The 13,555-nt window shown below is 44.3% G+C and overlaps 1 protein-coding gene across 12 annotated transcripts in view; it reads left to right on the top strand.

Moving 5' to 3' along the window:
- AUH (AU RNA binding methylglutaconyl-CoA hydratase) overlaps positions 1-13,555 on the top strand; it is a 454,909-nt gene that overhangs the window by 113,313 nt on the left and 328,041 nt on the right. The gene's annotated exons all lie outside the window — the stretch shown is intronic.

The raw sequence follows: 13,555 nt of genomic DNA, 5'->3' as shown, positions 1-13,555 counted from the left end.
TCACTAAGTATGTATTAGTGTATCTGTTTTATGGTTGATTTTACGTTACCGTACAAAAAACCTGAACAAACATTCTTTTGTGCAGTCAGCTAAAAGAACAGCTGCAGGGGTGAGGTAGCAGGAAAAGGAGGCTGACACGATGGTTTGTGAGACACTGTTTCCTCAGTGAGTCCCGGGGCCACGTGGCCTTCCTATTCCCGCAGCCACCAGAGCTATCAGAGAGCTCCGGGCCAGCGTTCAGGAGTCTCGCTTTCTCGACCTGTTTCTTCTAGTGTTCTCTCTTTCGGCATTTACGTGAGCTCTCTCCTGCAGACATAGATGCTTTGTTATACTGTTGACCGTGAACAGAGAAATGCCATTAGGCTAGCGTACGAATTATAGCAGTGCTCTGGTGTGTGTGCGCGTGTGTGTGCGTGTGTGCGCGTGTGTGTAACTGCATCTTAGTGGGGATCAGTAAGCACGCATTAGTGTTCTGTACGTGAGAGGTGGCCAGAGTGTAAGGCTTGCCTGCCAACGCTTGAAATTTCCGTGTCCCAACCCGTAGCCCCGACCGTGTCCTAGGCCATATGTCCAATGCCTCTGGAGCCACTCGCCCGCCCTCGGGCTTTCTTCGTATTCCAGCTTTTAGGCTAGGGCGTCCCTTGTCAAAAATCCAATGCCGTTAAGAATCTGTGCCTTTAGTTTTTCTTTGTTATAGAACTAATACTTTTAGACATTTTGAGGAAGAAGGAATGTATTTTGGGACATGCTCAGCAGGCCCCTGAAAGACAAAAAGAATGAATAATACAAATGTAACACTTATTGTTTTAATTTATTAAAAAAATTTTTTTAATGTTTATTTTTAGTGGAAGAGAGAAACACAGCATAAGTGGAGGAGGGGGCAGAGAGAGAAGAGGGGAGACACAGAATCCAAAGCAGGCTCCAGGCTCTGAGCTGTCAGCACAGAGCCCGACACGGGGCTCGAACCCATGAATCCCGAGATCATGACCTGAGCTGAAGTCAAGCACTTAACCAATGGAGCCACCCAGGCACCCCCAAATGTAAACATTTAAAAATAAAGCTTGGCATAAAGTCTAAAAATTAGGGGAAAGAATAATCTTTTCAACAATGATCGAACATATGCAAAGAAATTAACTTTGATCTGTATCTCTCACTGTATATAAAAATGAGCTCAAAATGGATCATAGACATAAATGTGACACCTAAAACTATGAGACTTCCGCACAAAATTTAGGAAAAAAATCTTTGTGCTCTTGGGTTAGAAAGTTAAGATTTCTTAGAAAAGAGACCAAAAGCACAATCTGTGTAAGGAAAAAATGAAAATATTGGGCTTGATCAATCTCTTGTCAAAAGACACTGTTAATAGAATACAAAGACAAGTCCCAGACTGGGAAAAAATAGGGGCAAATCACATATCTGATAAAAGACTTGCAGCCTGTAAAATATGTAAAGAACTCTCAAAACTCAGTAATAAGAAAAAAATGAAATCTTGTCATTTGCAACAACATGAATGGAACTAGAGTGTGTTACGCTGAGTGAAGTAAGTCAGTCAGAGAACGACAGATATCATATGATTTCACTCATCTGTGGCATTTGAGAAACACAGCAGATGAACATAAGGGAAGGGAAGAAAAGTAAGATAAAAACAGAGAGGGAGGCACACCATAGGAGACTCTTCAATAGAACAAACAGGATTGCTGGGGGGAAGGGGGGGCTAAATGGACGATGGGCATTACGGAGGGCACTTGTTGGGATGAGCACTGGGTATTATATGTAAGAGATGAGTCATTTGGGTTCTACTCCTGAAGCCAAGACTACACTGTATGTTCACTAACTTGAATTTAAATAAAAAAAAAAAAAAAGAATTAAAAAATAGTCAAGAGATTGGAGAAGACATTTCACCAAAGAGGACCTATGAATGGAAAATAAGTACATGACAAGATGTCCATCATGAGGGAAATGCATACTAAAACCACGATGGCATACCACTGAATACCAAGCTGAGTGGCTCAAATTAAGAACATTGACTGTACCAAATGGTGACAGGGATGTGGCTTCTGGAACTCTCCTATACTGCACACAGGATTGTAAAATGGTACAGCCAGTTTTAGGGAGCATGTTGGCATTTTTAAAGAAGTTGTGCGTACACCTGCCATGTGACCCATATGACCCAGGCATCATCTACGCAGGATAGCAGTGTGTAGACAGCAAAAACCCTTACTTCTATGCTCGCAAAGATGTCTTCCTCATTCCTTTTTTTTCTGTCGTGTAGATGTGCTGTAATCCACTCAGCCTGCCCCTACTGATAGACACTTGCCTTGTTTTTGGTCTTTTGTAATTATGCAGTCACTAGGAAAAACTTGTCTGTGTGTCACAGCATCTCATGTCATTACTGGTCTGTCGTTGAGTAGCGTCCGAGAAGTGAGAAGGCTGAGGGTGCTGTTCCCAGGTCCTGCTGACCTTCCTGCACAGGGGTCAGCACCCCTGGCACCTCGCTAACACAGTTGCTGGTCTTGGGATGTCTGCGGTGTCACAAGTCAGGAAGGACATTCCATGGTTATGTAACTTTCATTTCTCTTTATAAGGGCCTATAGAGGAGGGCGAACACTCCTCTGCCCTCTGATGTTCTCTGCCTGGGGTCTTGGAAGTTATGCTGACAGAAGACAGACTAACAGGGAAACTGTGTTACCGTGTGCCTTTACGTGGGAGAAATCTCAGTGATTAGTAACTCCAGGAGGTGGTTAGAACTCAGGGGCTCAGATACCATCTTAGGCGAAACGAAAGGAAAAGGGTTTGGGTTTCTGTGAGAGGTAGGTTATGGAAATGTATGGGGAAAGCCTTGTCTAGGGAGGCTCACAATGCAGATTTGTGTTGCTGCCTTCTCCGCTGAAGAGGAGTGTTGAGTTGTGCTCCTCCTCCCAGTGCTGGAGAGGGAGACGCCGTTACAAATGGAAATTTCCTGTACAAATGTACCTTGCTTTTACAAAAGGAAAACTTAATGCTGTTTTAGAGCTTTTCCTATGTCTGCTGTTTCTCAGTTGCTTTCAGTTCAAAATAATCCTTATGCCAAAGTGGCAGTTTTCAAAGTAGCATATTCTGGTCCCCTGTGGACTATTTGAATTTTCCATTGTCTGCTCACAGCTTTTGCTTTTTTCCTTTACTATTAAATTGTACTGAAACTTGAGTTTCAGTAGTTTCTTGTGTATTAAGAATTAGTTCTTTGTGCCTTTTTTTTTTCCCAATTGCCCATTTACCCCCACTTTACCAGTTTCCCTCTTTACTAATTTGTCTTCAAACTTTGCTTAGTGAATGTGCCCCCCGCCCTGTGAGCTTTTTAAAAATGCATTAATCCTTTTTACTACCTATAAGTTTGGGGCTATAGATCCACATTATTAAGGATTTTTCTCATTTTTGATGTTTGTTTTTGAATGGCTTTGTTTCAGTCTGATATTCCTATGAGAAATGGACAGAGTTTTATCTTCATGTTTTTGCCTTCATTCTTGAAGAATATGTTCATTGGGTGTAGACTCTGTTAAAGAAGAAATTCAACTGAGTAAATTCGAACATTAATTGGCTTTATTTAGTGATTCGTGAATTGGACAGCATTCCATTTTATCAAACAGAACAGAGCTCCAAGGAGCTGTATAAAATGGAAGGCTTTACAGGCAGAAGGGGCAGAAAATGGAAATTTCTGGCAAAGAGTGGGTTGTTTTAGGCAAGGTCACCTTCCTTTGAAGGAAGAAGTGGTCTGTCAGGCAGGTGGCCTCACTAGTGCTGACCAGGCAATCCCAAATTGATTGGTTAGGGGTGACGTGTTTGGGAGAGGCCGAGGCTACGGTTAGGTTAGGTATTAAGTCTTGGTTGGTGGATGTGGGCTTGGCACAAGTGACTCCCATTTTGGGCCCATTGTTGTATTTTTTAAACAGTTCCTCACTTTTGATTAGACTCTGAGCTTAACTGAGAGAGATGGGATCAAAATTTAAGGCATTAACTAATTAATAGCTTGGAAGGCACTTTTGCCATAAAACATTAAAAAAAAACCCAACTGGTTGACAGTTTCACTTTTCTGTCAACTTGGTGCTCCCATGTTTAATTTCATATAAACCTTAGATCTCGTAGCGGTCTATACGGTGATGAGTCGATGTGGCGGTCCCCAGATGGTGGGTGACGCCGTAGCGTGGGGTGGGAGCGTACAGCCAGACTGCGCACTGCGCCAGAGTGATAGCCTGTCGTCTGCGGGTCCTTGCCCAGCGCTCCTCCCCTCCCACTCGTCCAAACCAAAAGCTTACTGAGCTATGGCCAATATAAAGGATGCAGCTGATTTTTGAGAGCATTAATTACTGCCTCTTTGCCTCATTGAGACACAATCGCTTGTTCTCCAGTGCTGTCTTTACCAATTCACTCAGCAGTATCTGTAGGTAGTTGCAGCAAAAAAAGAGTCAAGTTCCACTTAGCTCCTAAAAAGAAATGGTTGTGTCATTCCTGAGGAGTATGTTTCTGGAAAATGCTGAAAACTTTTTGCTGTTTGGTAGCGGAGAATGTGGTATAGGCAGAATTCCGGTATTTACACAGAATCTGCCTTTGATAATTAGGTGAACTCTAAGGGACGGGTCACGTGGTGGAACGTTGAAGCGTATGTCTCACGTAGCGATCAGTAACAGCAGTGGCTCTTGTCTGTTCGAATTACCTCCGGGAGCAGACTTTTTTTGTACATTAAAGTGCTCAATGTTCAAGAGTAGGCCCCGAGGCCCTAACGGTTGACTTTGAGGAAAAAGTATTGTCTTTTCCTTTAGAAGAATACCTGGATACCACTCTAACTGGCTGTTTGTTTCATGTGGCAAAAAACCCTGACCCCAAAACCACTGGTGTCAGATAGAAGTTGTGCTGGCAGACAGAGGCTGAATTTAACAGAAAATCAAATGCATCACAGCGTTAGCGTTCCTTCCAGTTGGCAACGTGACGCGTGGCTTCGTGGAGCCGACGTGTGACCCTGACCTGCCGGACCTGCGGCAGGCGCTCATTTCTTATTTTGAAACCCTGGATTGGAGGAGCAAGACTGAAGGACCGGAAGGCGCAGAGGTGAAGCCACATTTCCCACAGAACTTTGGAACGTCTGTACACGGACACGTGGGCAGTACGCCAGGAACACGCGACGGCACGGAAAGTTTTGGCAAGACAACACAAAGCTCAGCGACAAATACGCCTCCTCGCGTTTGGAAACGGATATTCTCTTAATGAAGGGAGAAATTTCATCAAGAAGAGAAAACGTACAGCACAGAACGAGGTAACAAATCAACAAGCAAAGAATCTATATATATACTGCTCTGAACAAAGGACTTTAGAACCAAGTGCTTACGTACAGTCCACAAAATAGTATCACATGTTTGCACAGTATTGCCATGAATCCACACACATTTAAATGTAATGTTTTGTATGCATGATAAAATCTCTTTACTTTCGTTACTTATTTTTCATGCTTCATTATGTCCTTTTTCACAAGTGTCCCTCTTTCACGTTACTTTATCTTTTATGGCAAATTGCTTTATGGGCAGTTAGTTACGTGGCAAAAATGTTGGTGGCACAGATGCTTGTGGCAAAGATACCAGACACGGGTTCTTATGACCCAAACCAGTCAGAATCGAATAAGCCATAGAAAGACCCCGTTGAAGGAGTACTTTTCTTAAGCCAAATGGCTCTCTCAGTGATCCGATGTAGCTGAGTTTCAACTTCCCCAAGAGTGTTAATCCAGGTACAACAGGTGGTGGCTGCCACAGCCCAGCCAAAAGCAAGTCAAGGTCTGTCCTGTTTTCAAGAACAACTTTGGCCAGAGCGTCTCTGGGTTCTTGTTGGGCAGCTGTCTTAGCGGTGGATTCTGCAGTACTTTCACAAGTTCAGGAGAGGTTCCTGATGATAGCCTTGTTTACATTTACTCCCAACCAGGGAAGTTGGGGCCTGCCAGAGGATTATGAAAGGAGCTGGGAGGTTCCTTTTTAAACTCGATGATGTAAATCCTGGACAGTTGACACGTGAGGTGTCTCCATTCATTTGTGGTCAGGTGCAGTTAGAATCCTAAGAGGCATTGCCCAGTTAAGCGCCAGCCTTCTAGGTATTCACAGGTCCGAGGAGAACGATAACTACCGCATACAAAGAGAAATCATGTCGGTGCACAAACCCTGCCCGGTACCGTGGCACTGTTAATGGAGTGCAGCATCATGGAGAGATCAGTGTCTGATTACAAATCCAACAGTCCGAATGGTCATTTCATTCAGCAATGGCCTGGGGAATATGACTGATAGCATTATCTTTACAGGCCAGTGTCAGAGTAAAGGAAAGACAGAGAAGAAAAAAAGAGTTTCACGTTTAGTGAAATTACGATGTCTTGATCTGACGTCTTGGGAGGAAGCAGGCTACCTTGATGTCGGCTACTTCTCTTCCTAGTCAATTTTATTTGCAGGTCTCTAGCATCTACACAGGACCAGATGTCAGGTGGAGCTTTCTTCAGCTGTGAGATGTGTACCCAAGGTTCCAGTCGCTAAAGCTCGGCTGCCATCTGAGTAGTGAGGAGCACCCGGTATTGCACCTTCCAAGGAGATCCAAGGGCAGTCTTTGTTCCTCGTCATTCCAAATTAGAAGGATGGGAGAACACTGGAAATACTAGTTCAGAAAGTCATCCCCAGACATTTGAGGAAATCAGAAGAGTTCAGGATCCAGCCCAGTTTACAGGTATATAACAAAACCTGGGAGACAGTTGACAGGACCAGAATCTGATATTTACAAAGGTACAGACGTAATTTTTCTTTCTCTGATCACCCCTACATTTTTACTAAAGATAATCACAGTGAAACTAATTTATTTGCATTCAACTTGGCCAGGTTATTTACGTAAGTAGAAGAATACAGATTGACCACATAGCTCTTTTTAAAGACTGCTTTGCTGAAAATTATTTATTTGTTTTGAGAGTGAGAGAGCGTGAGTGAGCAAGGGAAGGACAGAGAGAAAAGGGAGGGGCTGGGGAGAGAATCCTCAGTAGGCCTTGCACTGTTAGCCTGGAGCCTGATGTGGGGTTTGAACCCACGAACCGCGAGATCATGACCTGGGCCGACATCAAGTCGATGCTCTGAGCCACCCTGGCGTCCCTTTGCTGAAAACTTTGATAAGGAACCTTTCCCTGAGGCCAGGAAGCCATGCCAAGGACTCCCCATCAGATTTTACCTGCAAATACCATTTCAGTGAAAGCTTTGGTAATATAGCCAGTGTTTCCAATTGTGTCCTGTACGAGGAAAACAGATTACTGTTGAACTGGAGCAAATAACTAATTACGTTGCCATGAAAAGAATACTCAAGAGTTTCTAAAATCTGGATGGATCAGAGGGGGGGGGGAAGGTAAATGTTTCATGTTTGTTTACAAAGGTACATGTTATTAAATTGTTAAAAAAAGAATTCTCATCATCCTGCTAATAAGTTCAGTCCCATGTAATTAATCTTTTCTTGAATCTAGTTTTTCCACTAGTTTTGGAAATTCTTACCCAGTAGCTTTGTTATCTTAAAGTTTTCAGAATCCTGTTGTCCAGGTCCTTTCTGTGGATCTTTCTGAAGATGAAGCACGTTTGCAGGAACACTTTTGTGAGAGCATCTAAGTGCAAGTACTCTCTGTAAACGACAGAAACTTGCAATGCCCACTGTTAAAGGTCTGACCAGAGTTCATTTGATAAGGAAACGTAGTTATTTCTGTAATACAGTATTTTAAGATCATGTCTAGAGGCACCCGGGTGGCTCAGTTAGTTAAGCCTCCAATTTGAGCTCAGCTCATGTCATGATCTCATAGTTCATGAGTTCAAGCCCTGTGTTGGGCTCTGTGCTGACAGTGCGGAGCCTGCTTGGGATTCTCTTGCTCCCTGCCCCTCCCTGCTCACTTAGTCTCTCTAAACAAACAAACAAACAAACAAACAAACAAACAAACTTACAAAAAATAAGATCATGTCCAAAATATAGAATATTTTAAGATACATACAACAGAAAAAGGGCTCAGTATTCTTCTTGGAGGATGCGTCCCATGTAATTTAACATAAGCTTAATTAGATTAACATCTCCATTTTCATAAGGAGAGAGAGCAGATCTCTTGAGCTGTTTGGCCCTTTGGAGAATCCCAAAGCTAGTTCAAGGTCAAGAAGACTTGATTTAGAATTTGATTTATTTGTCAAAACTACCTAAAGGCTTTAAAATACTTGGTCAGATAGGATCGCAGGGGAAACAATACTTAGTCATGTATTTAACTGTAGTGACAGTTAAGGACTTTAGGGGCAAATCCAGGAAGTTAAGTCATTGTAAAAAATAAACCTTGGCTCTTTTAATTGAGAAGTCTCAGTAAGTCAAAGAGATGATGGTGACAACATGGGGTGTAGGAGATTATTTTGATAAAACACAGACTCTGCTTTCTAGGAAGATCGCTTTAAAGAAAACCCTTCAGAGTCCCTAGTCAGGAGCAGACCAATAATCTAAGAAAACTTTGTCCTGTTGACAGAAGAAAGCCAAGTGTAATTTTGTACCAGTGTAGTTTTGATAATAAAATTCATTTACTTTTTTGAATTTAATCATTAGGTCCATTTCAAACTTAGCCAGCTTGAGCTACAAATCTACCACTTTTTAATTTGTGTTCAGATTTGGGGCTTTTCTTCTCCCCCCCCCCCCATTCTGTAGTCTCCTCCCTTTAGGACAAAATGACTTTCTTGTCCCTCAATAAAAAATAGATCTCCGTTTCTCACACCTTCTCTTACCAGAAACCCACATCCTACTTTTCCTTCTGTGATGTTTCAATGTTAGCCAGCCCCTTCGTGTTTTCCAGGATCCCGTCTGCAGGCTGCAAGTGAGGTTTGAGGTGGAGAGGATAGCTCCGCAATCTACCCGAGTTTGGCCAGTTCTTTCATTCGTTTTAATATGTAGTTACCCCTTTGCTCTTTTAAGGGGATTACTGGTAGCAGTTCATCCGAGAGTCCTTTGGAGTCTGTCAACTGGAGAAGCGGCCCATATGGGGGCTCTTCTTTAGGGGCACAGATGTTGAAACGTTTGCACAGGCCGGTTGAGGACAGTCTGTTTTCCCACGGCCCTGGTTGATTACAGTAGAGATGCTGGACCCCCTGGGCCAGTGTTTCCATGATGGACCCCACCGTAGGAGGGATGAGGCAGGACCCAGGTATCACTTAGGCCTCTAGCCTTGGAGCTGTAAAGTTAACAGTTTTAGTGACTTGTGTTCATGATCTCGCATTTTTAAATATTCATTAGCCTTTTGCAAAGAGATTTTTAATGAAGCTATTTGGGACTTTTGAAGGCTTTTTAACATTTCAGTATACCGGTAAAAAAATTAGGTGTCCCTTTCAGTTTGTCTAATCTGGGAACCCTTGCTCTCCAGGGCACTTCCGACGTGAGCGATCCTGTCTGATTAGAATGGTCCTCATGACGGTAATTCTGGGTTGTCGTTAGTGCTGGAAAGTGACTCGCTCAACTCTTTGGAACTTAAGGATTCCGTTCTTCTTCTTATTAATTAGTTCAGTTTCGTTATTTTTAGCTAAGCCAAACTAGTACCAAAAAGGGATGTACCGTGGGGAGGGAATGATGTGATGTTTTGCAGCTTACCTTGTTACTGTAGGTGACGAGACGTTTTCACGAGGTGAACAGCTATTGTCAGTTGAACCTGTTCCACGTACAACTTACCCTGATTGAGTTTTAGGCTGGATGGGGAGTAACGTAACAGCATTTCAGTGTTGCACCCGTGTCTGCCGGTCCTTGTGGCTTTCTAGCCTCTGAGACTCGCCAGCGATAGCCTTTACGTACACGACGTAAGACACACGTGTGTCCCACAGTTACTCAGGATGTTACTGTGGCCCGGCCTAGGGGAGGCCCGGCGTGTACCTCCGATTCCTGTGGAGCCGTGGCCTGGGGGAGGGGCAGAACCAGAGACCCCAAAGTGGGGATTGCAGACGGATTCCAAACAGGTGGGGAGCGACAGCTGCCACTGGCTGTCCCCAGTATGGAATCCGGGGTGTTCTAGTCAGACGGTGAACTGTGGTCTGTATGAAGCACTGGTGGCTTCGGTTCCAGATGGAACTGCCTGGTATCTCAAGCTGACCTGCCCGGACTAGAGAGCCGATCAGATCGAGAGCTTGATGCCAAGAGAGCAGACCCGGACCCTCAGGGAAGACAGGAATGGTAGAGAATTCGTGCCCAGGTGCCATACCTGAGCTTCTTGTTGTTCTCAAAGCTGACGGAAGTCTCCTTCGATCCCACTGCTGCCACTGAATCTGTTAAACGACATTGAACCGGGTTAGTTGGGAGACACAGTCGGCTTTGCCAAACAGCTCGTGACTCGGCAGCCTCACATCCTGGCTGACGGGAGCTCTGAGGTGCTGTGCAAAATGGAAGCCTTTTGTAGGCAGAAGGGGGCGGGAAGAGGATTGTTCCCGGCAAGGTCCCTGGCCTTCCTTCCCGGGAAGGTGGGGGTCTGCCAGGCAGTTAGTTAGCCCACTGGTGCCGGCCGGGTGATTCCTGTGGTCCGGTTCAACAAAGGTCACGTTGCTGGAGCGGCCGAGAGTGCACGTGCGCTGGGGATTAAGTCTCGGTTTGCTCAAGCTGGGCTTAGCGCAACTAACTCCATTTGAGCCTGTCGTTTTTCCCTTTGTTAACAGCTCCTGGGGTGATGTTATGTCCTTTCAGCCCTGTGACAGTATCTCACTCTCTGCTGGCATCTGTTCTGCCTGAGAAGTTGGCTCTAGTGTCATTTTTGGCTCTTTGAAGAAATCTGTTAGGGTTTTTCTTTTCTTGTGTGTTTCTTTGGTTTTGTTTGCCTGCTTCCTTTACATTTTATTTTCTTCCTCTCTGGCTTCTTGGATTACCATTTTATTTATTAAGGTATAGATTTAATTTTATTTATCTCGCTAATTCACTGGTACTCTTAATAGGTGAATTGGTTCCCCTCAGTGTTTAGCAATATCCAGTGAGCACCTCTTCAAATGTTGTCTTTGTCTGTTCCTTCTTTCCTTTCATCTCAGAATCTGCTAAACTTATGCAAGACCGGATCGTTGTTTTTCCTCCTCTGTATGCTGGATTTGGGATAATTCTAATTTACTTATGCTGTGTTCAACCTGCTGCTGAGTATATCTCTGAAGTGTTTCATGTTAGTTACTGTGTTTTCCCTTTCTAGAAACTCTGTTTAGTTCATTTTAAAATCTCTAAATCACTTCTAGTTTTCTTTTTCCTGCAAATATATTTAAGTTTGTCATTCATTCACCTATGGTAGATGTATTTGTTCTAAAACCTGGACCTGATCGTTTTGTTTTTGGTCTTTGTGAGTCTTTTTTACCCTCTTTATTGTTTCTATTGGTTTTCGCTCTTGTCTTTTTCTTTTTGTGTCTGAGTATCTTTGTGTGCCGGTCATTCCTGGGAAAATTTACTTGCAGGCGCTCTGACGAGGGTTGAATGTGCCCTGCCCCGGAGAGGTTTGTATCTGTTCTGCTCTTGGCCCAAGGGCAGGGCTAGTTGGATTTCTCATCAGTTCTTCAGGGTCCGTGGGTGCCCAGGTTCTGTGATGCTGGGAGGCAGAACTACACAGTTGCAGTTCTGTGGCTGTAACTCCCCAGTTTTCCTCTTTCTCTTTAGCCCTCCTCTGGCTCCGTTTAGCACGAGGACAGCCTTTTATGCAGTGCTTTGTGGTTGTGAGGTTGGAGATCTGGTTTACCTTCCTAGAACGGAGCCTCTGTAGTCCTGCACGATGGGTGGGTCTCCTTTAGCCTCCCCACCTGGATCAGGCTCTAGCTCTTGACTCCTTGCCTCCAACCCTGTGGCCCTGGAACCTGGATCAAGAGCCAGGGTTCAGTATGTGTGACTTAGCCTGGGGCGTCCGTGACTGAGGGGCTCCTGTATTCTGCCTACTTAGGTGATTCCTGGTTTCATCCGTAAAATGGCCGTTCTTTCAGATCTCTAGTGCTTATTTTACATATATATGTATATAAATATACACATACACACACACACACACATACACATTTTTTTTCTTTAATCTTGAAACCCAGCATTCCTTTTGTTTGTTTTCAAAGGGAAAATTGTCTGATCCAAATATCTTATTTCAAAACTGTATTCAACTTATTAGACTTTTTTGCTTTTCATTAAACATAGAAATTTTAGGATTGAGATATTTACCATATTAGGTACTTTGTTATAAGTCACTTGTTTAGAAATTGTATCTGTGTTTTGACTGTTTTATTTAGTATACTTATTTGTCATTTAGCTTATTTATAGATTTAAAAAAAAAATTTTTAATGTTTATTCATTTTTGAGAGAGAGACAGTGTGAGCGTGGGAGGGGCAGAGAGAGAGGGAGACACAGAATCCGAAGCAGGCTCCAGGCTCTGAGCTGTTAGCACAGAGCCTGACGCCAGGCTCGAACCCATGAACTGTGAGATCATGACCTAAGCCAAAGTTGGATGCTCAACTGACTGAGCCACCCAGGTGCCTGTGTATGTTTTTAATATGGAAACGTAGCTTTAGAGACTATTTTTGTTTGATATCTGGTCTCCATTACTTTGTGGACAGATTATCTAGTACAAGTTACTTTGTCATTGCGGAGGTTTTCTCTCTGACCGAGGGCACAGTTAGCATTCATGCATGTTGCCCAAATATTTGAAAGTAAGATGGGGTGCAGGGTTCTTTAGATCAAACTTGTTATTTGTATTTTTCCCATCGTCTGTATCAGGGTGGGGAAACTTTCTGTAAAGGACCGGTTGGTAAATTTGTCAGGCTGTGGGGGCCGTTAGTAGTTGGGGGGCCAACTCCTCATCTCCGCGGCTGCTGCGTGGGGCTGCCGTAGACCACACACCAGGGTGGGTGTGGCTGCATCCCGCCACAACAGTGTTTGAAGCAGGCAGCAGACGGGCCTCATCTGTGTCCTTACAGCGTCTGTCTGTTTCATGTACTGGATTCTGATACGAAGGATCAAAACTTCCCTTGCTCGTTGTGGATTTACTGTCTGTGTTCTCAGGACACATTGCAGAAGATACCAGTACAGTTGTGTCTTTCTGTTTCTAGTCATTGTTCCCTATGAGGCATTTTGTCAGTGCTCCAGCTATCTGTTGCCACCATATTACTGTTTAACAGTCCGCTCCTAGAGTCAGTGGCTCTAAATCAACCACCGTTTACTTAGATCTGGTGCATATGCAGGAGCCATTTAGGCTGGGCCCATCGAGCAGGTCTGGTCCTCCTGGGCGGCCCGCTCACCTATCTGGTGGCGGCCCATGTGGCTGGCCCAAGATGGACCCCTGGGATAACTACCATAACTCAGCCTTTCCCCCGCCCTTCCTCCTCCTGCAGGCTGGCTGGTTAGGGCCTGTTCTGAGTGTAGGTGGAGACCTGTAGGTGTTGGTGAAGCCCCTGCTGTTTGCACCACTGACTAATGCAGTTCACCTGACTGTCCTTGCCGGGGGCAGAGGCGGGGGCCCCAGTGCAGCCCTTGTACTCAGGGCCAGGGAGGATAGCAGCTGCAGCCTGGTCTTTTTCTTCTCAAAAAAAAA

Source organism: Panthera uncia, chromosome D4, assembly GCF_023721935.1.
Source record: "Panthera uncia isolate 11264 chromosome D4, Puncia_PCG_1.0, whole genome shotgun sequence".
NCBI lineage: Eukaryota > Metazoa > Chordata > Mammalia > Carnivora > Felidae > Panthera > Panthera uncia.
The sequence above is the reverse complement of the archived record's forward strand: the minus strand, read 5'-3'. Positions and strand labels throughout refer to the sequence as shown.